The sequence below is a fragment of the Narcine bancroftii genome, chromosome 1 (genome assembly GCF_036971445.1).
Source record: "Narcine bancroftii isolate sNarBan1 chromosome 1, sNarBan1.hap1, whole genome shotgun sequence".
Lineage (NCBI taxonomy): Eukaryota > Metazoa > Chordata > Chondrichthyes > Torpediniformes > Narcinidae > Narcine > Narcine bancroftii.
This window is the reverse complement of record NC_091469.1, coordinates 439567064-439592534: the sequence shown is the minus strand read 5'-3', so window position 1 is coordinate 439592534 and position 25471 is coordinate 439567064.

Sequence of the window (25471 nt, the reverse complement as noted above, 5' to 3'; positions counted from 1 at the left end):
ATTCAAACTAGAGGGCATGGTTTAAGATTGACGGGGGAAAATTATAAGGAGAACATGAGGGGAAATTTCTTTACGCAAAGGGTGGTAGGGATGTGGAATGAGCTTCCGGCAGACGTGGTTGAGGCGGGATCATTGGTTACATTTAAGGAAAGACTGGATAGTTACATGGAGAGGAGAGGACTGGAGGGGTATGGACCGGGTGCTGGTCAGTGGGACTAGGAGGGTGGGGATTTGTTACGGCATGGACTAGTAGGGCCGAACTGGCCTGTTCTGTGTTGTAAGTGGTTATATGGTTATATGGTAAGCAATGGGTGTGGCCATTGGATCATTCACCACTCTTAACTGGTGATGTGGCATTTTCATATTTTAGTTCCCACTAGTATGGAATAAAAACAGGGACTTGGTTTTTTTAAGAATCACGCCTCTGACACATGGCTTCCTATTGTCCCATAAGTCCTGTACCTGTTCTCCTACTTCCAGAGATCTGGTAGGTTTACTTGGAGACATGGATTGTTTCATGTGAAGCCTGATGTTCGGATGCACCATGAAAAGTCTTATCCTTAAGTTTCACCCAAACATCAATTCTGCTGGTGTTCGTTTGGTAGTAGAGTGTGGTGTGTTTCTATATGCTATTCGAAAATCAGTGAGTTTGTGATTCAGTGATATGTTTAGGAATTTCTTCCTTTTCATGGCCTTTTTAAAAGTCTTCACAAAATGTTCCACTTCCCCATTCGTGCTTGAGTGGTAGGATGCTGATAGGATGTGTTGTATATTATTATTACATAGGAACACCTTAAAAGCATCAAATACAAAATGCCGCCCATGATCAGAGACTAGTTCTATAGGTAATCCATATGATGCCAGTGTAGTTCGTAGTCTCTCAGTTATTTCACTTATTGTTGTTGTTTTCATGTGTGACACCACTAGCCATTTAGAATGTGGATCAACAACAATAAGGAAATTTTCTCTCATAAAGAGACCAGCGAAATCTATATGAATCCTGGGCCATGGTCGTGATGGCCATTTCTATGGTTTAGCTCAGTGGTTCTCAACCTTTTTCTTTCCACTCACATACCACTTTAAGTATTCCCTATGCTTTAGGTGCCCTGTGATTAGTAAGGGATTGATTAAGGTGGTTTTTGGGGAGAAAGAAAAAGTTTGAAAACCACTGTTTTAATCCATGTAATCATCTACAGCACAGAAACAGGCCAGTGTGGCCCTACTAGTCCGTGCCGAACATCTTCTCCCACTTAATCCCACTGACCGGTATTTGGCCCATAACCCTCCAAACCTCTCCCATTCATATAACTATCCAACCTTTCCTTGAATATTAGCCGATCTCGCTTCTACCATCACTGCTGGGCATTCATTCCATACTCCAACCACCTTCTGCATGAAGAAATTCCCCCTCATGTTTCCCTTAAATTTCCTCTTGTTACTCTCAATCCATGCCCTCTTGTTTGAATCACCCCCATTCTCAGAAGACTCTATCTGTCCCCTTATAATTTTGAATACCTCTATCAAATCACCCCTCAACCTTCTACACTCCAGGGAATAAAGTCCTACCCTACTCAACCTTTCCCTGTAATTCAAACCTTGAAATCCTGGCAACATTCTCATAAACCTCCTCTGTACCTTCTCTATACTGTTTATATCCTTCCTGTAATTCAGTGACCAAAAATGCACCCAATATTCCAAATTTGGCCTCACCAATGCCTTAAACAATTTCAACATAACATCCCAACTCTTGTATTCCATATTCTGATTTATGAAAGCCAACATACTAAATGCCTTCTTCACCACCCTATCCACATGTGATTCAACTTTCAGAGAATTATGTACCATGACTCCTAAATCCCTTTGTTCCACTGCACTCCTCAACTGTCCACCATTTGATGTGAATGTCCTATTTTGATTAATCCTACCAAAATTTAGCGCTTCACATTTGTCTGCATTATCTTTCAGCCCACTTTTCTAACTGTCCTATATCACCCTGTAAGCTTTTATAATCTTCCTCACTGTCCACAACACCACCAATCTTTGTATCATCTGCAAATTTACTAATCCAATTTGCCACCTTATCATCTAGATCAGGGGTGTCAAACTCAAATTCACAGAGGGCCAAAATTAAAAACTTGGACTAAGTCGTGGGCCACACTAAATATTTATTGAAAATTTTCAACAACATCTGCATGTTTTCTCTTCTTTCAACATATGTAATTTAAACTTTTTCTTATTAAAATAAATGTTTAATAATAGTTTTGGTTAAACTCTTTCCAGAAGAAGCATTAACAAATGAGAAATAAAATATTCAATAAATAATATTTCTCTATAGCCTTTAAGCTCCTTTTAAATGTATTTTTTTTCACAAGCCAACAAGTCAAAAAAATAACTTGCTTCAATGACAAACAGGTTTGTCTTTTAAAATGATGAACATATAGTCTACCTCCCACCAGTCTTGAAAGGTCCTGTTTTCTGTCTTTTGTTTGGCCATTTTTCGTAAGGGGTTTATTACATGTGAGTTGGGCGACAGGTCGCAGATGCTAATGAAAGTAAAGAGAGGAGGTGGGGGCGATTAGCGGGCTGACGGGCCGGCGCCAATGCATTTGCAAAGCATTCTGGGATTTGTAGTATTAGCTGTGCATGTGCTATACTGGCGGGGCGGTCAGCGGGCCAGCTCTAATACATATTTGATATGATCTTGCGGGCCAAATATAATTATATCACGGGCCAAATTTGGCCCGTGGGCCTGAGTTTGACATGTGCGATCTAGATGTTAAAATATATGACAAATAGCAATGGACCCAGTACCGATCACTGAGGCACTCCACTTGTAACTGACCTCCATTCTTTTTTTTAAATTTTTTTATTTTTCACATTATGAACCATATTGACCAAAATACACATAAACATTTCCCTCTTGAATATACACAGTGTCATTTTCTCACCTTTTTCCCCCTCCCTTTCCTCCCTCCTTCCCACCTCCCTCCCCACCCACTAAATGTTCAACATATATGATACATTAAACCCATTAAACAATGTCATCACAATGAAAATAAACAAGAAAATTGTGTCATCTACTTTTACACACTGGGTCAGTTCATTTCGTCTTCTTCTCATTCTGTCATTTTAGGTGGTGGAGGTCCGTGGTAGGACTTCTCTGTTGTGTTCCATGTATGGTTCCCAAATTTGTTCGAATACTGTGATGTTATTTCTTAAATTATATGTTATTTTTTCCAATGGAATACATTTATTCATTTCCATGTACCATTCCTGTATTCTCAGTCTATCTTCTGATTTCCAGGTTGACATTATACATTTTTGCCTCCAATTCAACACACAATGTTCCACCACTATTCTCTGGCATCTCCCACCCAACCACGTTGAATCAATTTCACTACTTCATCATTAAAACCTAATGCTTCCACCTTCCTTATTAACCTCTTATGGGGAACCTTATCAAAAGCCTTACTGAAGTCCAAATAGGCAACATCCCATCGCCTTCCCCTCATCAACCTTTTTAGTAACCTTCTTGAAAAACTCTATAAGAATTGTTAGACATGATCTACCATGTACAATGTTGACTACTCCAAATCAATCTCTGTCTTTCCAAATAGTTGTATATACTACCTCTAAGAACACTTTCCATTCATTTACCTACCACTGATGTCAGACTTACAGGCCTACAATTACCAGGTTTATGTCTAGATCCTTTTTTGAACAGCGGAACAACATGAGCCACCCTTCAGTCCTCCAGCACCTCCCCCGTGGTCAGCGACATTTTAAATATTTCTGGCAACATCCCCACAATTTGTTCACTAACCTCCCTCAGGGTCCTATGGAATATTTCGTCAGGACCTGGAGATTTATCCACCTTGATCTTTTTCAATATAGCCTCCTCATTAATTCTTATATTATCCATGAGCTGCCTACCATATTTCTTCACTTCATCTGGCTCAATATTCTTTTCCTTAGTGAATACTGAAAAGAAAATCATTTAAAATTTCACCCATCTCCTCTGGCTTCTCACAGAGCCTACCCCCCTTATCTTTAATGGATCAAATTTTATCCCTCACTATTCTTTTACTTTTAATGTAAAAGTAATGTAACTATAGAAACCCTTTGGATTTATTTTTACTTTTCCTGCCAAAGCAGCTTCATATCTCATTTTAGCCTTTCTAATTTCCTTCTTAAGATTTTTTTTACACTCCTTATATTCCTCAAGCAGGTCATCCATATACCTGTTTATCCCTCTTCCTCTGAACCAAATTGACTTGTTATGTGCATGGTTTCATAACTCTTAAAGGAAATAGGTCAATGACAATTTTTCTCAAGCAAAGTATTTCAGTAGCAATTGGGTCTAGAGCATTGATTCTTAACCTTCCCTTCCCACTCATATACCACCTTAAGCAATCCCTTACTAATCATAGAGCATTGATGGCATAGGGATTACTTGAAGTGATATGTGAGGGGAAAGAAAATGGTTGAGAACCACTGATGTAGAATCTATGGAGAGGGTGCAGAGGAGATTTACCAGAACATTGCCTGGATTGGAAAACAAGTCTTATGTGGCAAGGTTAGCAGATCTCGGAATTGTGGAGTGAAGAGGAATTAGCGAAGACTTTATAGAGGTTTACAAGATTCTGAGAGATATAGATAAGGTGGACAGCCAGCACCTTTTTTCAGGGTAGGAATAGGACACACCAGAGAACCTATGTACAAGGTGAGGTGAAGAAAGGTTAGGGAAGATATCAGGGGTAAGTTTTTTTTACACAGAGAGTTGTGGGTGCCTGGAATGTCTTGATGGGAATGGGAAAGGCTGAAACATTTGGGGAATTGAAGAGACTTTTAGATGGATGAAAGAAAAATAGAGGGTAACAAGGTAGGAAGTGTTTTGTACTTTTTGGTAGAAATATATAGATCAGTATAACATCAATGACCAATGGGCCTGTACTGTACTGTGCTGTAATGTTCTATGGAAATGGAAGGTGGAAATTCTGCCAGCTGAGCATAATCTAGTCCAGAGGTAGCAAAATGTTTAATCAGCAAACTAACCAAGGTAGGGTTCCACTGATTCAAATTTGGAATGAAATTGATAAAGAAATGTGCAATATTTTGTTAGTCCTGTTCACACGTTGAATACATTTATGGCTGTGTTAGGAAGGAACAATTATAAATACTATTGCGATGCAAATATTGGGGATTCCAAACATAACATTCTAATCTCATTATTATGACCACTTCCTCACCACAGCCCCTCTAGAAGCTCAAACACTTATGTCATAAAACTCACGAATCTGAATGCTAATAAGAAATCCAGATGAAAAAATGCCCAGCTGTGGTTGTTAACTCAGTATGCTGAATCACTAGATTTAAAAAATATATTTTGTAGGTGATCTCCAAACAATGCTAAAGTCCTGGAGAAAGCAAAAGAAAGGAATTAAAATATACTGGAATAATTATTATGACAAGAAACATTAATGAGCTGATGATTAGTGGAAAAAGGAACCATCTTATTTAATGCAACACTGAATTAAAATGATTACTCTTCTGTAACTTTTAAAATATGCTTGTCTAATGAGTATCACAAGATCACAAGAAAAAGGAACAGAAGCAGGCCATTTGGTCCATTGAGTCTGCTCAATGAAACCTCCCTGAGCTAAACTGTTCTCGCATCTCGTTCCAAGTTCCAGGCATGTCCCCCATATCCCTTGATACCCTGACTAATTAAACACCTATAAATTTCCTCTTTAAATTCCCCCAAAGATTCTGCCTCCACAGCTGCATGTGGCAACGAATTCCACAAATCCACTACCCTCTGGCTAAAGAAATTTCTCCTCATCTCTGTTGCAAATTGGTACTTTTTAATTCTAAGACTGTGCCCTCTCAACCTGGAATCACCCAACAGGGGAAACATCTTATTTACATCCACTCTGCCCAATTCATTCATTATTCAAAATGTTTCGATGAGATCCCCTCTCATTCTTCTATATTCGAATGAATAAAGTCCTAGAATGGGTAAGCGTTCCTTATATGTTATCATTCTTATTCTTGGAGTCATTCTGGTAAACCTCCACTGTACCCTCTCCAACCTTGCTATATCCTTTCTAAGATATGGGGCACAAAACTGCACATAGTATGAGGTCTCAACAGTGCCCCATAGACTCTCATCAACACCTCTTTATTCTTATACACAATCCCCTTTGAAATGAATGCCAACATAGCATTCATCTTTACCATCAATCCAACCTGGCAGTCAACTTTCAGGTTATTCTGCATAAGAACCCCCAAGTCCCTTTGTACTTCTGAGGTTTGAATGACCACTTCCTCACCACAGCCCCTCTAGAAGCTCAAACACTTATGTCATAAAACTCACAAATTATTATTAATAATCTGACTATTTATTTCCTCTCTCAAAATATACAACTGTACATTTCTCAACATTATGTCATATCTTCCATTTCTTCACCCATTCTTGTAAACTGTCCAAGTCTCTCTGCAAGTTTTTTTATTTTTTCTACACTTCGTACTCTACCACCCATCTTCATGTCATCTGCAAACTTTGCCATAAAAATATTTAATCCACAATTTAAATCATCAATATATAATGTAAAAAGAAGCAACCCTACCGACCCTTGCAGAACACCGCTAGTAACAGGCAACCAACCAGAATAGGATCCCTTTATTCCCACCCTTTGCTTTCTGCCTATCAGTCAATGCTCTACCCAATCCATTTTTTTTTCCAGTAATTCCATGTGCTCTCATCTTATTAAGCAGCCTTTTATGCGGCAACTTAACAAAGGCCTTTTGAAAATCAAAATACACAACATCCACAGCCTCTCCCTTGTCCACCCTACTTGAGATTTCCTCAAAAAATTGTATTAGGTTAGTCAAGCAGAACCCATGCTGGCTTGGACGTATCATGCCATGCACCTCGAAGTATTCCATAACCTTGTCTTTGAGGATCAATTCCAATATCTTTCCAAGTACCCAAGTCAGTCCAATAGGCCTATAATTCCCTTTTTTTCTTGCCTCCCTCCTTTTTTAAACAGTGGAACTACATTTGCAACCTTCCAATCCTGAGTCTATTAATTTCTGGAATATCAATGACTCTACAATCTCCTTCAGAACCCATGGGTGCACCTCATCCAGTCCCGGAGACTTATCTACTTTTACACCAGTCATCTTACTAAGAACTATCCCTCTTGTAATCCTGACTGTACTTAATTCTATTCCAGGAGACTTTTGAATATTAAGTATATTACTCATGTTATCCATAGTGAACACTGATGCAAAATATCCATTTAGTTCCTCTGCCATCTCCTTGTCACCCATTATAATTTCTCCAGTTTCATTTTCAATCGGCCCTATATCTACCCTTGTCTCTCTTTTACTTTTTATATATTTGAAGAAGCTCTTAGATTTCTTTTGCATGTTATTTGCCAATTTTCTTTCATAATTCATCTTTTCTTTCCTAATGACTTTGTCTCTCTCTGCAAGTTTTTAAAAATTTCCCAGTCCTCTGCTTTTCCTGTAATTTTTGCCCTCCCTTCTGCTTTTGTTTTAGCTTTAATCTCTTTTGTTAGCCACACCATTTATAATTTTCTTTTTCCTTGGAATATATCCATCCTGTGCTTTCTCTATTTCTTTTTTTAAATTTAAAAAAAAAATTTCACACTATGAACCATATTGACCAAAATACACACAAACATTTCCCTCTTGAATATACAGGTGTCATTTTCTCCCCTTTTCCCCCTCCCTTCCCTCCCTCCTTCACCACCCCTCCCCACCCACTCAACGTTCAACATACATGATACATTAAACCCATTAAACAATGTCATCACACAATGAAAATAAACAAGAAAATTGTGTCATCTACTTTTACAAATTTGTTCGAATACTGTGATGTTATTTCTTAAATTATATGTTATTTTTTCCAATGGAATACATTTATTCATTTCTATGTACCATTGCTGTATTCTCAGGCTATCTTCTGATTTCTAGGTTGACATAATACATTTTTTTGATACAGCAAAGGTGATCATAATAAATCTTTTTTGTACTCCATCCAAATTGAGTCCAAGTTCTTTACTTCTTATATTACTTAGAAGAAAGACCTCTGGATTTTTTGGTATGTTGCTTTTTGTGATTTTATTTAATATCTTCCTAAAATTTTCCACTTTCTCACATGCCCAAATTGCATGTACTGTTGTTCCCGTTTCCTTTTTACAGCGAAAATATCAATCTGATACAGTTGGGTCCCATTTATTTAACTTTTGGGGCGTGGTGTATAGCCTGAGTAACCAATTATATTGTATCATGCGTAACCTCGTGTTTATTGTATTTCTCATAGTTCCAGAGCATAGCTTTTCCCATGTTTCATTCTTTATCTTTATCTTTAGATCTTGTTCCCATTTTTGTTTGGATTTACAGCTTGTTTCCTCGTTCTCTTTCTCTTGCAGTTTGATGTACATGTTTGTTATAAATCTTTTAATTATCATTGTGTCTGTAATCACATCTTCAAAATTGCTTCCTTCTGGTAACCTCAGCCTGCTTCCCAATTTGTCCTTCAAGTATGTTTTCAGTTGGTGGTATGCAAACATTGTACCATGAGTTATACCATATTTGCACTTCATTTGTTCAAAAGATAATAATTTATTTCCAGAAAAACAATTTTCTATTCTTTTGATCCCTTTTCTCTCCCATTCTCTAAAGGAAAGTTTATCTATTGTGAAGGGGATTAGTTGATTTTGAGTGAATATTAATTTTGGTAGTTGATAATTTGTATTTTTTTTCCTTTCTACGTGAATCTTCTTCCAAATGTTGAACAGATGGTGCAGTACTGGTAAATTCCCATGTTGCATCAGCTTTTCATCCCACTTATTTGTATATGTATATTTGTATATGTTCAGGTACCTTCTCCCCTATTTTATCTAGCTCTAATCTGGTCCAATCTGGTTTTTCCCTTGTTTGATAAAAATCTGATAGGTATCTTAATTGTGCTGCTCTATAATAATTCTTAAAGTTTGGTAGCTGAAAGCCCCCTTGTTTCTACCATTCTGTTAATTTATCTAGCTCTATCCTCGGTTTCCCCACTTTCCATAAGAATTTCCTCATTATTTTCTTTAGCTCCTTGAAGAATTTCTGTTAGGTAATTGGTAACAATTGGAATAGGTATTGTATCCTGGGGAAGATATTCATTTTAATGCAATTTACCCTTCCTATCAGTGTTAGTGGAAAATCTTTCCAATGTTCTAAGTCATCTTGTAATTTCTTCATTAATGGCTGATAATTTAATTTGTATAGATGGCCTAGATTATTATCTATTGAATACCTAGGTGTCAGATTGCTTGTGTTTGCCATTTAAATGGTGATTATTTCTTAAACTTTGTGAAATCTGCATTATTCATTGGCATCGCTTCACTTTTATTTGCGTTGATCTTGTACCCAGATACTTCTCCATATTCCTTCAATTTCTTTTGTAATTCTTTTACTGATAATTCTGGTTCTGTTAAGTATACTTTTCTTCTTTTTTCTTTTTCTTTCTTTTTTCTTTGGCTTGGCTTCGCGGACGAAGATTTATGGAGGGGGTAAAAAGTCCACGTCAGCTGCAGGCTCGTTTGTGGCTGACAAGTCCGATGCGGGACAGGCAGACACGATTGCAGCGGTTGCAAGGGAAAATTGGTTGGTTGGGGTTGGGTGTTGGGTTTTTCCTCCTTTGCCTTTTGTCAGTGAGGTGGGCTCTGCGGTCTTCTTCAAAGGAGGTTGCTGCCCGCCAAACTGTGAGGTGCCAAGATGCACGGTTTGAGGCGTTATCAGCCCACTGGCGGTGGTCAATGTGGCAGGCACCAAGAGATTTCTTTAGGCAGTCCTTGTACCTTTTCTTTGGTGCACCTCTGTCACGGTGGGCAGTGGAGAGCTCGCCATATAACACGATCTTGGGAAGGCGATGGTCCTCCATTCTGGAGACGTGACCCATCCAGCGCAGCTGGATCTTCAGCAGCGTGGACTCGATGCTGTCGACCTCTGCCATCTCGAGTACTTCGACGTTAGGGGTGTAAGCGCTCCAATGGATGTTGAGGATGGAGCGGAGACAACACTGGTGGAAGCGTTCTAGGAGCCGTAGGTGGTGCCGGTCGGGTCAGATACAGCAATGAGCTCTCTGAACCCTTCTCCATTAACAATGGCGTGAAGCAAGGCTGTGTTCTCGCACCAACCCTCTTTTCAATCTTCTTCAGCATGATGCTGAACCAAGCCATGAAAGACCCCAACAATGAAGACGCTGTTTACATCCGGTACCGCACGGATGGCAGTCTCTTCAATCTGAGGCGCCTGCAAGCTCACACCAAGACACAAGAGAAACTTGTCCGTGAACTACTCTTTGCAGATGATGCCGCTTTAGTTGCCCATTCAGAGCCAGCTCTTCAGCGCTTGACGTCCTGCTTTGCGGAAACTGCCAAAATGTTTGGCCTGGAAGTCAGCCTGAAGAAAACTGAGGTCCTCCATCAGCCAGCTCCCCACCATGACTACCAGCCCCCCCACATCTCCATCGGGCACACAAAACTCAAAACGGTCAACCAGTTTACCTATCTCGGCTGCACCATTTCATCAGATGCAAGGATCGACAATGAGATAGACAACAGACTCGCCAAGGCAAATAGTGCCTTTGGAAGACTACACAAAAGAGTCTGGAAAAACAACCAACTGAAAAACCTCACAAAGATAAGCGTATACAGAGCCGTTGTCATACCCACACTCCTGTTCGGCTCCGAATCATGGGTCCTCTACCGGCACCACCTACGGCTCCTAGAACGCTTCCACCAGCGTTGTCTCCGCTCCATCCTCAACATCCATTGGAGCGCTCACACCCCTAACGTCGAGGTACTCGAGATGGCAGAGGTCGACAGCATCGAGTCCACGCTGCTGAAGATCCAGCTGCGCTGGATGGGTCACGTCTCCAGAATGGAGGACCATCGCCTTCCCAAGATCGTATTATATGGCGAGCTCTCCACTGGCCACCGTGACAGAGGTGCACCAAAGAAAAGGTACAAGGACTGCCTAAAGAAATCTCTTGGTGCCTGCCACATTGACCACCGCCAGTGGGCTGATAACGCCTCAAACCGTGCATCTTGGCGCCTCACAGTTTGCCGGGCAGCAGCCTCCTTTGAAGAAGACCGCAGAGCCCACCTCACTGACAAAAGGCAAAGGAGGAAAAACCCAACACCCAACCCCAACCAACCAATTTTCCCTTGCAACCGCTGCAATCGTGTCTGCCTGTCCTGCATCGGACTGGTCAGCCACAAACGAGCCTGCAGCTGACGTGGACTTTTTACCCCCTCCATAAATCTTCGTCCGCGAAGCCAAGCCAAAGAAAGATATTTCTCTGGTAGGTTGAACCTCTGTAGTACTTTGAATAAATACTCTGTCAAAGGCTTTCTCTGCATCTAAGGCAACCACCACTGTTGGCGTCTTGTTTCCTTGTACTGCATGGATTAAGTTAATGAACTTACAGATATTGTCCATTGTTCTAGTTTTACTATTTTTGGTACACAGTCGGCCAACAGTTTTGCTATTATCTTATAATCTGTGTTGAGTAGAGATATTGGTCTATATGATGCTGGTGTTAGTGGATCTTTCCCCGTTTTTGGTATTACTGTAATTATTGCTGTTTTGCATGAATCTGGCATGTTTGTGTTTCTTCAATCTGGTTCATTACTTCCAGGAGAGGAGGAATTAATAAGTCTTTAAATGTTTTATAGAATTCTATTGGGAGTCCATCCTCTCCCTGTGTTTTATTGTTCGGTAGCTTTTTTTTAATATATCCTGTATTTCCTCTATTTCAAATGATTTTATTAATTTGTTTTGCTCCTCTCCTTGCAATTTCGGTAGTTCAATTTTAGCTAGAAACTCATCTATTTTGTCTTCTTTCCCTTCATTCTCAGTTTGATATAGTTGCTCATAGAATTCCTTGAAGTTTTCATTGATCTCCGTTGGGTTATATGTAATTTGTTTGACCTTTTTCCTTGATGCCAATACCGTTCTTTTAGTTTGTTCTGTCTTAAGCTGCCAAGCTAGTATTTTGTGCATTTTTAAAATCCTAGCTCATAATACTTCTGTTTTGTCTTCATTATGTTCTTCTCCACCTTGTATGTTTGTAGTGTTTCATATTTTATTTTTTTGTATGTCAATTCTCTTCTTTTTGTCATATCATCCCTTTTTACTCGTTCCTTTTCTGTACTTACTATCTCCCTTTCAAACTGTTCTAATTCCCGATTGTAGTCCTTCTTCATCTTAGTTACATAACTTATTATCTGTCCTCTGATAAACGCTTTCATTGCATCCCATAGTATAAATTTATCTTTACTGATTCCGTATTTATTTCAAAGTACATTTTAATTTGTCGCTTAATGAATTCTCTAAAATCCTGTCTTTTAAGTAGCATGCAGTTTAATCTCCATCTATATCTTCTCAGTGGCATGCCCTCCAGCTCTATTGCTAAAAACAGGGGTGAGTGATCCGATAACAATCTAGCTTTATATTGTTTTTCTAACTCTCCCTTGGATGTGGGCTGACAACAGGAACAGGTCTATCCTTGAGTATGTTTTATGTCTACGCGAATAATATGAGTATTCCTTCTCCTTTGGGTGTTGTCTCCTCCATATATCCAAAAGTTGCATTTCCTGCATCGATTTAACCATAAATTTGGTTACTTTGTTCTTTCTGCTCATCTTTTGTCCAGTTTTGTCCATCTTTGAGTCCAAATTAAGGTTAAAGTCCACTCCTATCAGTACATTCCCCTGCATATCTCTAATCTTCAAAAAGATATCTTGCATAAATTTTTGATCCTCTTCATTAGGTGCATATACATTGAGCAAATTCCAAAATTCTGAATATATCTGACACTTTATCATTGCATACCTCCCTGCTGGATCTATTATTTCCTCCTCTATTTTGATTGGTAGATTTTTATTGATTAATATAGCTACTCCTCTGGCTTTTGAATTATATGATGCTGCTGTTACGTGCCCTACGCAGTTTCTCCTTAATTTCTTGTGTTCCACTTCAGTTAAATGTGTTTCCTGCACGAATGCAATATCAATTTTTTCTTTCTTCAGTAAATTTAACAGCCTCTTCCTTTTGATTTGGTCATGTATTCCATTAATATTTATAGTCATATAGTTCAACATGGCCATTTCATACTTTGTTTACCTCTCATTTCCGCTTCCTCATCACCATCCCCTTATCCATTTCTGTTTGCTTTTTTTGAATCCACTGTAAGACAACACTTCTAAAACATAAAATATTTCCACTATTCCCACATCTAAAATTCCCTTAACCTCAAATGTCCACCTCCTCTCTGAGTTGCCCCATGTCCCTTGCCGGGCAACCACAACTCCCCTCTCCATTTGGATTGCGAACCCACTCGCAAGCGTGAACTGATTTTGCAGTGATTGTTATTCTCTCCCACCCAAACTCCTCCAGAACAGACTTTTATCTTCACATATAACAAAGCTCATCCTCTTAATTCCCCCCTTTCTTCCTTTCTTCCCTTTTCTTCTCCTTCTTAGTTCTTACTTATACGTTATTTTTCTTCTTTATATGAAGTTTGTCATCCTTCTTGTTCTTGTTACATCTCTTCGTCTCTCTTTCTGTTTTGCAGGTGTTCTGCAAATTCTCGTGCTTTCTGCTGATCTGAGAACAGTCTGCTTTGCTGCCCCAGGATAACTATTTTAAGAACCACTGGATATCTTAACATAAATTTATAGCCTTTCTTCTATAGGATCAATTTTGCTGCGTTAAACTCCTTCCTCTTCTTCAGGAGTTCAAAACTTATGTCTGGGTCGAAAAATTTTTTTGACCTTTGTATTCCACTGGCTTTTTTCTTCTCTCATTTTTTTCATTGCCTTCTCCAATATATTTTCTCTTGTTGTATATCTCAGGAATTTTACTAGAATGGATCTTGGTTTTTGTTGTGGCTGTGGTTTTGGGGCTAATGTTCTGTGTGCCCTTTCTATTTCCATTCCTTCCTGTATTTCTGGCATTCCTAGGACGCTGGGGATCCATTCTTTTATAAATTCTTTCATATCTTTGCCTTCTTCATCTTCCTTAAGGCCCACTATCTTTATATTGTTTCTCCTATTATAGTTTTCCATTACATCCATCTTCTGAGCTAACAACTCCTGTGTTTCTTTAACTTTTTTATCAGTTTCTTCCAATTTTCTTTTTAAGTTGTCCACTTCCATTTCTACGGCTGTTTCTCGTTCTTCTACCTTGTCTACTCTTTTCCCTATTTCTGTCATGACCAGCTCTAATCTACTCACTTTTTCTTCTGTACCTTTTATTCTTCTTTTTATTTCACTAAATTCTCGTGTCAGCCATTCTTTTAATGCTTCCATATATTCTTGAAATTTTTAAAATCTATGTACTGTCCATTCCCTTTATCTTCTATTTCTGTGTGCAGAGCTTAATGTTCTCCTTCTTCTTCTTCTGTGTCTGCTCTAGGGTTTGTGTCTTCTACTTCTCTTCCTTGTATCTGTGTCTCTTCTGACTTTCTTGTTGGGCTGTTTGTCTCAGTTTGTTGGGTGTTTTTTTTTATGGTGTCTTGATCTTGGTCCTCTTTTTCTGGGCTGGTTATCTGTTGTGTCTCTGATTTCCTTTTTTCATTCTCATCCCTCCCATTCCCGTTATTTTCTGTATCCTCCCACTGGGAGCCCTGCTGTCGGGTCTTTCTCAGCTGGCCCCCCCTCCCGTTGGTGTTGTCTTTGTCATGTGCAGTTGCGCAACTCTGTTTGGCTCTGTGAGCTGTCTTTGTAGTCCTGCGTTCGGTGGGTTGCGACCCTGCGGGGTTTCCACTGACCTCAGGGAGTGGGCTCCTCTTTCCACGGCGGGTCCCTGCTCCTTCGTACAGGTAAGGCCTTCACCTTTCTCTTCCGGCGTCTTTGCTTCTTCTTTTCTTCCCGTTGTTTTTGGCTTTTCTTTCTTTGGTGCCATTTCCTCCACACCTTAATTTTTTTATTTGTTGTGATTTGTGTGTCTGGGGCTTTGCTTTTTCTTTACTTTTTTCCTTCTTTTCTGGAGAGGGCTCGTATTCTCCTACCGCCCACTACTGCATCACATGACTCCTCATTGCTTTCTTTATTTCTTGTAGAAATATCAACCAGTTCTGTTCTGCCATCCCCCCCATCTAGCTTACTTTTCCAGTCAACTTGGGCCAGTTCCTCTCTCATACCGCTGTAATTCCCTTTGTTCCACTGAAATATTGACATAACTGATATAATTTTTTCCCTTTCAAATTGGAACCTGAACTCTATCATGTTGTGATCACTTCTCCTAAGGGCTTCATAACCTTTAAATCCTTAATCACCTTCAGTTCATTACATATCATCCAATCCAAAACCACCGATCTTCTGGTGGGCTGATCATCTAGATGTTCCAAAAAGCCATCCTTAGGCATTCTATAAACTCTTTCTCCTGAGATCCTCTACCTGTCTGACATTCTCAATCTCCTTTCATATTAAAATCTCCCATAATATTCTTGACATTCTCCTTCTGACATGCTTTATCTATTTCCAACTACATCTCCCAGTCCAAGTCCTGGCTGGTGTTTGGCCTCTGTTTATTACAGCTCGTAAGGGCTTTAAGATTCCACATGTCCCTTCTTTCAAGTGATTTGCTTACCATCAGGGCCATGCCACCCCCCTCTACCTATCTGTCTATTTTTCCTATACAAGGTGTAACCTTGTACATTCAGTTCCCAATCACATCCCTCATTCAGCCACAATGTCATACCTTTCCATTTGCATCTGCACAATCAGGTCATCTACCTTAATCCTAATACTCCACACATTGAAGTATAATACCCTTAGACCGGTATTTGATTTCTCTGTAGTTACATTGTTCACCAAACTATCTTGATTTTTTTCCTTTGTCTGTCTTTTTTGCCTTTTTTGCTGCACGTCAATTTGGATTTACTGGTATTTCCAATTTTAACTTTGACTACCATTACACCCTGGTTTCTTTCTACCCTAATCTCAGCACTAAGATTCAGATTCTCACTTCTTAGAACCAACTTCTTACACAAAGATTGTAAAATTGATAAAATTTGAACATATTTGATTTTATTCTGAGGGAGGAGTTTGTATTCTTACCTTGATTTTTAATTTTATAACAATTAAAATTATTGATATTTATAGCTTTCCAATTCGGGTGAAATTACTGTGAAGAAGCAAAGGCTGCTTTCAAAAAGCTGAAGATGTAGGGGAAAATATTGACCATGGTATCACTGGCAGAACTATTTTAACTTTCCTTGTACACAGTGCTTCAGAGTTTTTTCTTTGGCTTGGCTTCGCAGACGAAGATTTATGGAGGGGTAATGTCCTCGTCAGCTGCAGGCTTGTTTGTGGCTGACAAGTCCGATGCGGGACAGGCAGACACGGTTGCAGCAGTTGCAGGGGAAAATTGGTGGGTTGGGGTTGGGTGTTGGGTTTTTCCTCCTTTGTCTTTTGTCAGTGAGGTGGGCTCTGCAGTCTTCTTCAAAGGAAGTTGCTGCCCGCCGAACTGTGAGGCGCCAAGATGCACGGTTTGAGGCGATATCAGCCCACTGGCAGTGGTCAATGTAGCAGGCACCAAGAGATTTCTTTAGGTAGTCCTTGTACCTCTTCTTTGGTGCACCTCTGTCTCGGTGGGCAGTGGAGAGCTTGCCATATAACACGATCTTGGGAAGGCGATGGGCCTCCATTCTGGAGACGTGACCTACCCAGCGCAGTTTGATCTTCAGCAGCGTGGATTCGATGCTGTCAGCCTCTGCCATCTCGAGTACTTCGATGTTGGAGATGAAGTCGCTCCAATGAATGTTGAGGATGGAGCGGAGACAACGCTGGTGGAAGTGTTCTAGGAGCCGTAGGTGATGCCAGTAGAGGACCCATGATTCGGAGCCGAACAGGAGTGTCGGTATGACAACGGCTCTGTATACGCTTATCTTTGTGAGGTTTTTCAGTTGGTTGTTTTTCCAGACTCTTTTGTGTAGTCTTCCAAAGGCGCTATTTGTCTTGGTGAGTCTGTTGTCTATCTCGTTGTCGATCCTTGCATCCGATGAAATGGTGCAGCGAGATAGGTAAACTGGTTGACCGTTTCGAGTTTTGTGTGCCCGATGGAGATATAGGGGGGCTGGTAGTCATGGTGGGGAGCTGGCTGATGGAGGACCTCAGTTTTCTTGAGGCTGACTTCCAGGCCAAACATTTTGGCAGTTTCCGCAAAACAGGACATCAAGCGCTGAAGAGCTGGCTCTGAATGGGCAACTAAAATGGCATCGTCTGCAAAGAATAGTTCACGGACAAGTTGCTCTTGTGTCTTGGTGTGAGCTTGCAGGCGCCTCAGATTAATGCTCTGCTATCTCCTGCTGCCAATAAATGCTTCATGTTTAAAATCTTGAGAATTCCCTTTGAGTTCTTGCATTCAATTTTCATTAATTACTGAAGATTACAAGACTGACTCCTAACATCAAAAATGACATCGACCTCTTTGGAGTTTCCTGAGAGATGAACATCTACTCAAGTTCTATCAGTCTAAAGAATAATTTAGGTGCTCAGAAGCAAATTTACTAAAAGACCTAGCAAATGATTATGAACTGAAAACAGTTTATTAGCCTTGAACTGATTCAGTCAATTGATTCTATTCACATTTTGTGCTGTATGCAATTTTACGGCAGTCCAATGCTTTTCTTACACAGATTATTAGAAAATTATTCTTCCAAAATGCTTTCCAATTTCCTTCACAAAATGTGAATTTTGTTCCTTTTTAAAAAGGTGTCAAGTTTTGAGTGTGCATCTTGTTTTTTAGATGTTTGTGGTAGCTTCCACGAGCTGGTGACCTTAGCCGTTGCCAGCACCTGAATTTCAGGGATGACTGCAGGTGACAATCAGGAACCCATTCAAGTTGCTCAGTCAGTCAGACCAATAACATTAACGACTGAATCTATGTTTGGATGTGTTAGAACATGCCCCTTGCTGATTATGCCTGATGAGGCTCCTCCCATTGACCTCTGAATAAAGGTGACTGTGCCACAGCTCCCTCCTCATTCCGGGACAGTTGAAGGGCATGGATGTGCCTTCATTTTGTTGTTAATAAAAGCCTATCAGTTTCTCTACAACTTCTAGTCTTTGAAGTAATTGATTCACAACAGTTTTCTTGATAATGGAGCAGATTCTGAAGCCAGAAAAGGTGGACGTCGACCCACAATCACCTGACGTATCCAACAGCTTTGAACTCTGGCTCCTCTACTATTATTCAATCAGAGGATGACAGGCTGCAAGTACTGTATTGCTGGGTCAGGCCCCTGGTATACTCGATGATCAGGGATGCTGTGTCTTACGCAGCGGCAATGGACATACTGAAAAGCCAGTACTGGAGGAAGGTAAATGAGGTCTACACTAGACACCTCCTGGCTACTCAAAAACAGTGACCCGGGGAATCGAGCGCCTAGTACCTTCGGGCCCTGCGAGCTCTCAGATGGGCCTGTGACAGCCATGATGAACATGGAGGACCTGATCAGAGATGCCTATGTCACGGGCATAAGATTCCAGCTATATCAGGCAGAGACTGTTGGAACAGGTTGAGCTCAACTTACAGAAGCCAGTCGAGCTAGTGGACATATTAGAAGTAGTCCTCCAAAACACGGACGCATACTCAGCCGACAATGCGGCTGCCTCATGGTTACCGAAGGCATTATCATCTTGGGAAGTGGGAAACCCGCAAGCCTGCAGAACACATTCTGCCAGTAACCTGACCACGGTCGCTGTACTCTGCGAGCACCTGAAGTGCTACTTCTGTGGCTTGCACAAACATCTGAGAAAACACTGCCCAGCGAAAGATGCAGTTTGCGCTAACTGTGGGAAGAAATGACATAACACTAAGGGGTGTAAATCCGGGTCACCCTCTAAACCCAGCAGTGCTGCCTCTGGGCCATGGGGCTGCCATCTTTGATGCTGCCATCTTCTCAACCGATCAGTGCCGCTGTGGACTATGAGGCCACCCATCTTGGATGCCACCATCTTCCCAACCCAGTAGTGCCAAATCTACCTCTTTTTCCTTGATGTCAGAGGCTGTGTGGCCTTCAGTCGCATCAAGGCGAACATTGCCAAGGCTGAAATGCATGCAGTGGATGAATCCACCCCATTCCAGGTGGAGAGCGATACGTCTGATTTTGCCGTGGCCGCCACCCTTAACCAGTTGGTCAGACCCATAGCCTTTTTTTCTCTAACCCTCCAGGGCCCCAAAACCCGGCACTCCTCTGTTGAGAAGGAGGCCCAGGCCATTGTCAAGGCAGTATGGCACTGGAGACACTACCTTACTGTAAATGATTTACCTTGCTAACCAACCAACGTGAAGTCACTTTCATATTTAACAATCAGCAGCTTGGAGATGTCATAGGGCCAGGACGAAGAATCTGGCTCCTCCAGGAAAAAGTAAAAAAATGAAAAGTAGAGAAAAGTCTGAAATTCATCTGGATAAATCATAAACAACCAAAGAAAAAAATGGAATGCAGAAGAGACTATAGAGAAGATGGAAAAAGAAAGGCCTACCTTGGAGAAGAAACCAGGACCTGTAGTGAAGCCCCCTCTCCAGTCAAAGAGGGCCTTTTGACTTGCCTCCCAGTGAGCTGTGGCATCCCTACAACAATAGGGATGCCCAGACAATTTGGGGAGGGAAGCGACTCAACTGTGCACGTGCGAAAAGTCACGCATGAGCAGTCTTCTAGACTGCGTCCGTGCAGTCCAAGAGGCTGTCTGAGGAGGGGAAAATACTAGAACTGGAAAGAAAGAAAGAAAGAAAGAAAGAAAGAAAGAAAGAAAGAAAGAAAAAAGAAAGACAGACAGACAGACAGACAGAAAGACAGAAAGACAGAAAGAAAGAAAGAAAGAAAGAAAGACAGAAAGACAGAAAGAAAGAAAGAAAGACAGAAAGAAAGAAAGACCGAAAGACAGAAAGAAAGAAAGACAGAAAGAAAGAAAGAAAGAAAGACAGAAAGACAGACAGAAAGAAAGACAGAAAGAAAGAAAGAAAGAAAGACAGAAAGAAAGAAAGAAAGAAAGACAAAAAGAAAGAAAGACCGAAAGACAGAAAGACAGAAAGAAAGAAAGAAAGACAGAAAGAAAGAAAGAAAGACAGAAAGAAAGAAAGACAGAAAGACAGAAAGAAAGAAAGAAAGAAAGAAAGAAAGAAAGAAAAAATAAAACTATCCCTTAAGTTCAAGAGACATTGATTATGATTACAGAAGAGTTAACGTTAATAAGACATAATATTAAGAGATCAGAGACGAAAGCCAATAAAGTATGTGAATTTATAAAAGAGATGTAGAAAAAGCTTCAGGAAATGGAAGAAAAAATTCAAAGCATTAATTTGGAAAATCAATTTCTTCAATAAAAAGTAGATAAAGTGGAAGAAGGATTGGAGCAAGTGTTGGTGATGAATAAACCATTGTCTGAAAAAGTAGACTCATTAGAAAATTTAAGTCGAAGAAATGATGTTAAGATCATTGGTTTGAAAGAAGGATATTATTCAATTTTTACAATGTTGGATTCCTCAGAATTTTGGTCAACAGCATTTTAAAGGGGATATTGAGATTGAGCAAGCTCATAGAGCCCTTCGACCTAAACCTCAGCCGGATCAAAAACCGAGGCCTATTTTGGTTAAATTTCTTTGTTTTCAAGTGAGGGAAAATTTTTTGGAATTAGCAGTCAAACAGGCTAAAGAAAGAAAAGCACCATTAGAATTTGGAGGAAATAAAATTTTCTTTTACCCAGACATAAACTTTGAATTATTGAAGAGAAGGAATTGCTTTAATCCAGTCAAAAAATACTGTGGAAGAAAGGATACACTTCTATTCTGTGTTACCTTGTGACTTTAAAAGTATTTGCTCAAGGAGGGCCAAGTAAATTTTTTATGAATCCAGAACACTCTCAAGAGTATGCAGAATGTCTATTGGACATGTGTCAAGAGCTGACCCAAAGAGTGGGCACTTGAAGTTGGAAAGTTTGTGGTGAAAGAAATCTGGTAGCGGCTTGTAATGTTGCAGAGATGAATTTAATATACTTGGAGGAGCCGAAGGCATGTTGACTGGTTCCTACCGAACTGTGGTTTTAGTTGCAATCTGAAAAATGGAGGGTGGTAGTATTGTCAGGGACTTTATGACAATGCTCAAGGAGGGTTTTCTTTACTTCTTTCTTTCCTTTCTTTCAAATATACAATCAAGTGCCTTTCTTTTTACTGGATTTAATGTTTATTTTGTATTTAAGAGATTGGTGAAGGGCTGGGGAATGAAAAAGTGGAATTATGAAAAAGGGGTATGTGTAAAGATTTTAAAATTGAATAAAATGAGTAAAGGATTAAAATTTATGAGTTTTAATGTAAATGGGCTTCAAAACCCTATAAAGACTAAGAGAGTATTGACATATATTAAAAAAAAATGAAAGTAGATATGTTTTTTTACAAGAAACAAATTTAATTGAAAAAGAACACCAAAAATTAAAAAGGGACTGGGTTGGAATAGAAGTAGCGTCGCATTTTAATACAAAAGCTAGAGAGGTAGCAATTTTGAAAAATAAAACTCTTCCAATTAAAATACATAATACAGTTTTAGACCCATTTTGTCAGTTTATTTTAATAAATTATCAATTTTTTTCTGAACAATGGATATTAATTAATATTTATGCTCCAAATCTGGATGATGTAAATTTATAAATAAACCTTTCTAAATATGGGGGAAGCTATTGAAAATATTTTAGTGGGTGGAGACTTCAATTTTTGCTTAGATCCTTTATTGGATAGATCTGCAAAGAGTATGTTAAAATCCAAGGACTAAAAATAACTGTTGTTAATGCAAGACTTGAATTTGGTTGATATTTGGAGAATGATACATCCTAGAGCAGTGGTTCTCAACCTTTTTCTTTCCACTCATATATCACTTTAAGTATTCCCTATGCCATAGGTGCTCTAAGATTAGTAAGGGATTGCTTAAGATGGTATGTGAATGGAAATAAAAGATTTGAAAACCACTGTTTTAATCGTACCTAATTGACTCGTTATGTAACACCAAAAGAAATGGGCTGATGACAATTTTTCTCAAGCAAAATATTTCAATAACAATTGGGTCTAGAGCAGTGATTCTCAATCTTCTCTTCCCACTGACATACTACCTTAAGCAACCCCTTACAAATCACAGAGCATCTATTGGCATAGGGAATACTTAAAGTGGTATGTGAGTGGAAAGAAAAAGGTTGGAGCCACTGTCCTATAGAAAGGGATTATTCGTTTTATTTTAACAGACATGATTCATATACCAAAATTGAAGGCTTTATCATTCTCCTATGGCGGCGCACATCCTCACGGCGAACCAGCCCCACTTGTATCGCCACGTGGCGGGGCATCCATGGGGAAATGGCGTCATCAGAGGTTTCTCTCTGACTCCAGTGTCCCTTCCAGCGCGCACCCTGGGCAGCGATTATGATGTCACAATGCACTAGGTGACTGAGCTCATGCTGCCCTTAAAGGGGCGTGCTGAATTTGAATAAAAACAGTTGTTAATGACCTTCGGTGTGGTAGCAGTGATTTCCTTCAGCTCCTGCAAGCGCCACAGTGGTGACCCCGACAGGTCCAGACATCTATCGTGACCCAGCAAATGATGGACGCAGCCGAGGTGAACGCAGTAGCCCTCAAACTTCCCCCCTTCTGGTCCCATCGCCAACGGACGTGGGTCAGGCAGGCGGAGGCACAATTCCACCTCTGCTACATCTCAGCTGACGCCACAAAATTTTACCACTTCGTGGTGTGCTGGACCAGGACACAGCAGCGAGGGTGGATGACATCATTTACCGGCCACCAGCAGTGTACAAGTATACTGCCCTCAAAAATCTACTCCTGGGGAAGTTTGGCCTCACTCCGCAGCAGTGTGCTTCCAGGCTCTTACAACTGGATGGGTTGGGGGATCGCAGCACCTCAGCCCTCATGGACGAAATGCGGGCACTGGCGGAGGATCATGAACTGTGTTTCCTCTTCCGTCAGATATTCCTTGAACAGGTGCCAAAAGATATCTGGGCCCATCTGTCCGAAGAGGACTTTTCCGACCCCCGCAAGGCCGCAGCCTGGGCATATGCCCTTGGCGTGCAAAACAGGAGAACGAGGCAGCCCTCAGCCAAGTCTCCAAGCTGGAGCTATGCCATCCACAGAATTCCCCCAAGCACAAGCCGGAGGAAACCCAGTCAGCATGGTGCTTTTATCACCAGCGCTGGGGAGTGAAAGCCCACAAGTGCCATCAGCCCTGCGACTTACATCTAGCCCTGCGACTTCCAGGGGAATGGCCAGGCCAAACGCCATTGATGGCTGCCACGGTTGGCCACAGGAACAGCCTCCTTTACATCACTGTCAAGTCCATGGGCTGCCAATTCCTGGAGGACACAGGGGCTGAGCTGAGCACCCCCCCCTACAGCCCTGGAAACTTGAACCAAGACCCCCGGTCCAACCCTGGGGGCTGCCAATCGTTCCCCAATCAAGACCTATGGCACCTATAGGGCACAGATACAGATTGGCGATGAAATGTTCCCTTGGAGGTTCGTCCTGGCCTTGGTGGACACTGTGCTGTTAGGGGCTGACTTCCTAAGGGCTTATGGTCTGCTGGTGGACGTGAGGGGCAGCAGGCTGCTCAACACCCACACCTTTCACTCGGTGCGCCTGGGCACGGTGGACGATGACAGACCCAAAATCGCCACGGTAGCTACCGCCACAGACGAGTTCACCGAGATCCCTGCCATCCTGGAGCCACGCTTCAACATCGCCTCCCCCTGCCATGGAGTTTTCCATCACATCTCCACAAAAGGCTCTCCCGCTGCACGCCAGAGCTAGACGGCTGCCACCAGAGAAGCTAAAACAGGCAAAGGAGGAATTCTCCAGGCTCCAGGAATTGGGCATTGTTCGGTGTTTGGACAGCGCTTGGGCGGTGCCACTGCACACGGTCCCAAAGTGATCAGGGGACTTAGAGGCCCTGCAGAGACTACAGATGGCCATGTCTCCAGATGCGGGTCCACCCCAATGATAATCAAAAGGCGCATCTCCGTACCCTGTTCACCTGACTGGCAGAATAAGCCTCACGGTCAACAAGGCCAAATGCCAGTTTGGGAAACACACATTGCAGTTCCTATCTCAGCGTCTGGGGCAGCTCCGGCTCCGGAGAAAGTGACAGCCATCCAGCATTTTCCCAAACTCTCCTCCCTCAAGGGCTTGCAGGAATTTGTGGGAATGGTAAATTTTTACCATAGATTCATCCCCAATACCACCCGCATCATGCGCCCTCTTTTTGTGACGAAAGAGAAGACCCTGGCCTGGTTGGAGGAGGCAGATGAGGCCTTCGCTGCAATGAAACCTTGAAGAGGTGACTTTGTTGGTGCACCTGTGCCCGGAAGCACACACGGCGCTCTCGGTTGACTGTTCCGCCACGGCAGTCGGGGGAATACTGGAACAGTGGCTGGCTGGGCAATGGCGCCTGCTGGGCTTTTTCAGTGAGCAGTTGCGGCTGCCGGAGCTTAAATGCAATGCGTTCAACCGGGAGCTCCTGGCGCTATACCTGGCCATCTGCCACTTCTGAAACTTCTTGGAGGGAGAACTTTCACCGTTTTTACCAATCACAAGCCCCTCACCCAAGCATTGGCTATGGCCAAGGACCCGTGGTTGGCCAGGCAACAGTGCCACCTGTCCCACGTATCCGAATGCACTACAGACATCCAGCACTGGGTGGGCAAGGACAATGTAGTCACGGATGCACTCTCCTGCCCGGCCATCAGCATGCTAGCTCCCGACCTTGACTATGTGCAACTAGCGCAGTCCCAGCAGAACGACGCCAAAACTCAAGCTCTCTGGACTGCCATCTCAGGTCTTCAGCTTGAGAATATCCAGCTTCCTGACTCCGCCCAACCGCTGTTCTGTGACACCTCCACCAGATCACCACGCCCAGTAGTCCCACAGGAGTGGAGGGCTAGGGTCGTCAACTCTATCCACGATCTCATCCACCCCTCAGTAAAGTCTACCGTGCATATGGTGGTGCAGCAATTTGTCTGGCATGGCCTCAAGAAGGAGGTGGCAGCGCTAACCTGCAACTGCATCAGGTGGTCTAAAGTCCATAGGCACATGCAGACCCTTGTTCAGCATTCGACTCGGCAATGCAGGGGTTCCAGCATATCGACGTGGATGTCGTGGGCCCCTTTCCGGTGTTCAGGGAGTCGTGGTACCTGTTTACCATAATGGACAGAGCAACTAGGTGGCCGGAAGCCATCCCAGTCCATGAGGAGTCAGCGGAGACCTGTGCTAGAATCCTGGTCAGCCAGTGGATCACTCATTTCGGCATCCCAGCGCACATCACGAGCAACAGAGGTGCCCAATTTACATCCGCACTATGGTCTCAGCTGGCAAGGCTTTTAGGGGTAAC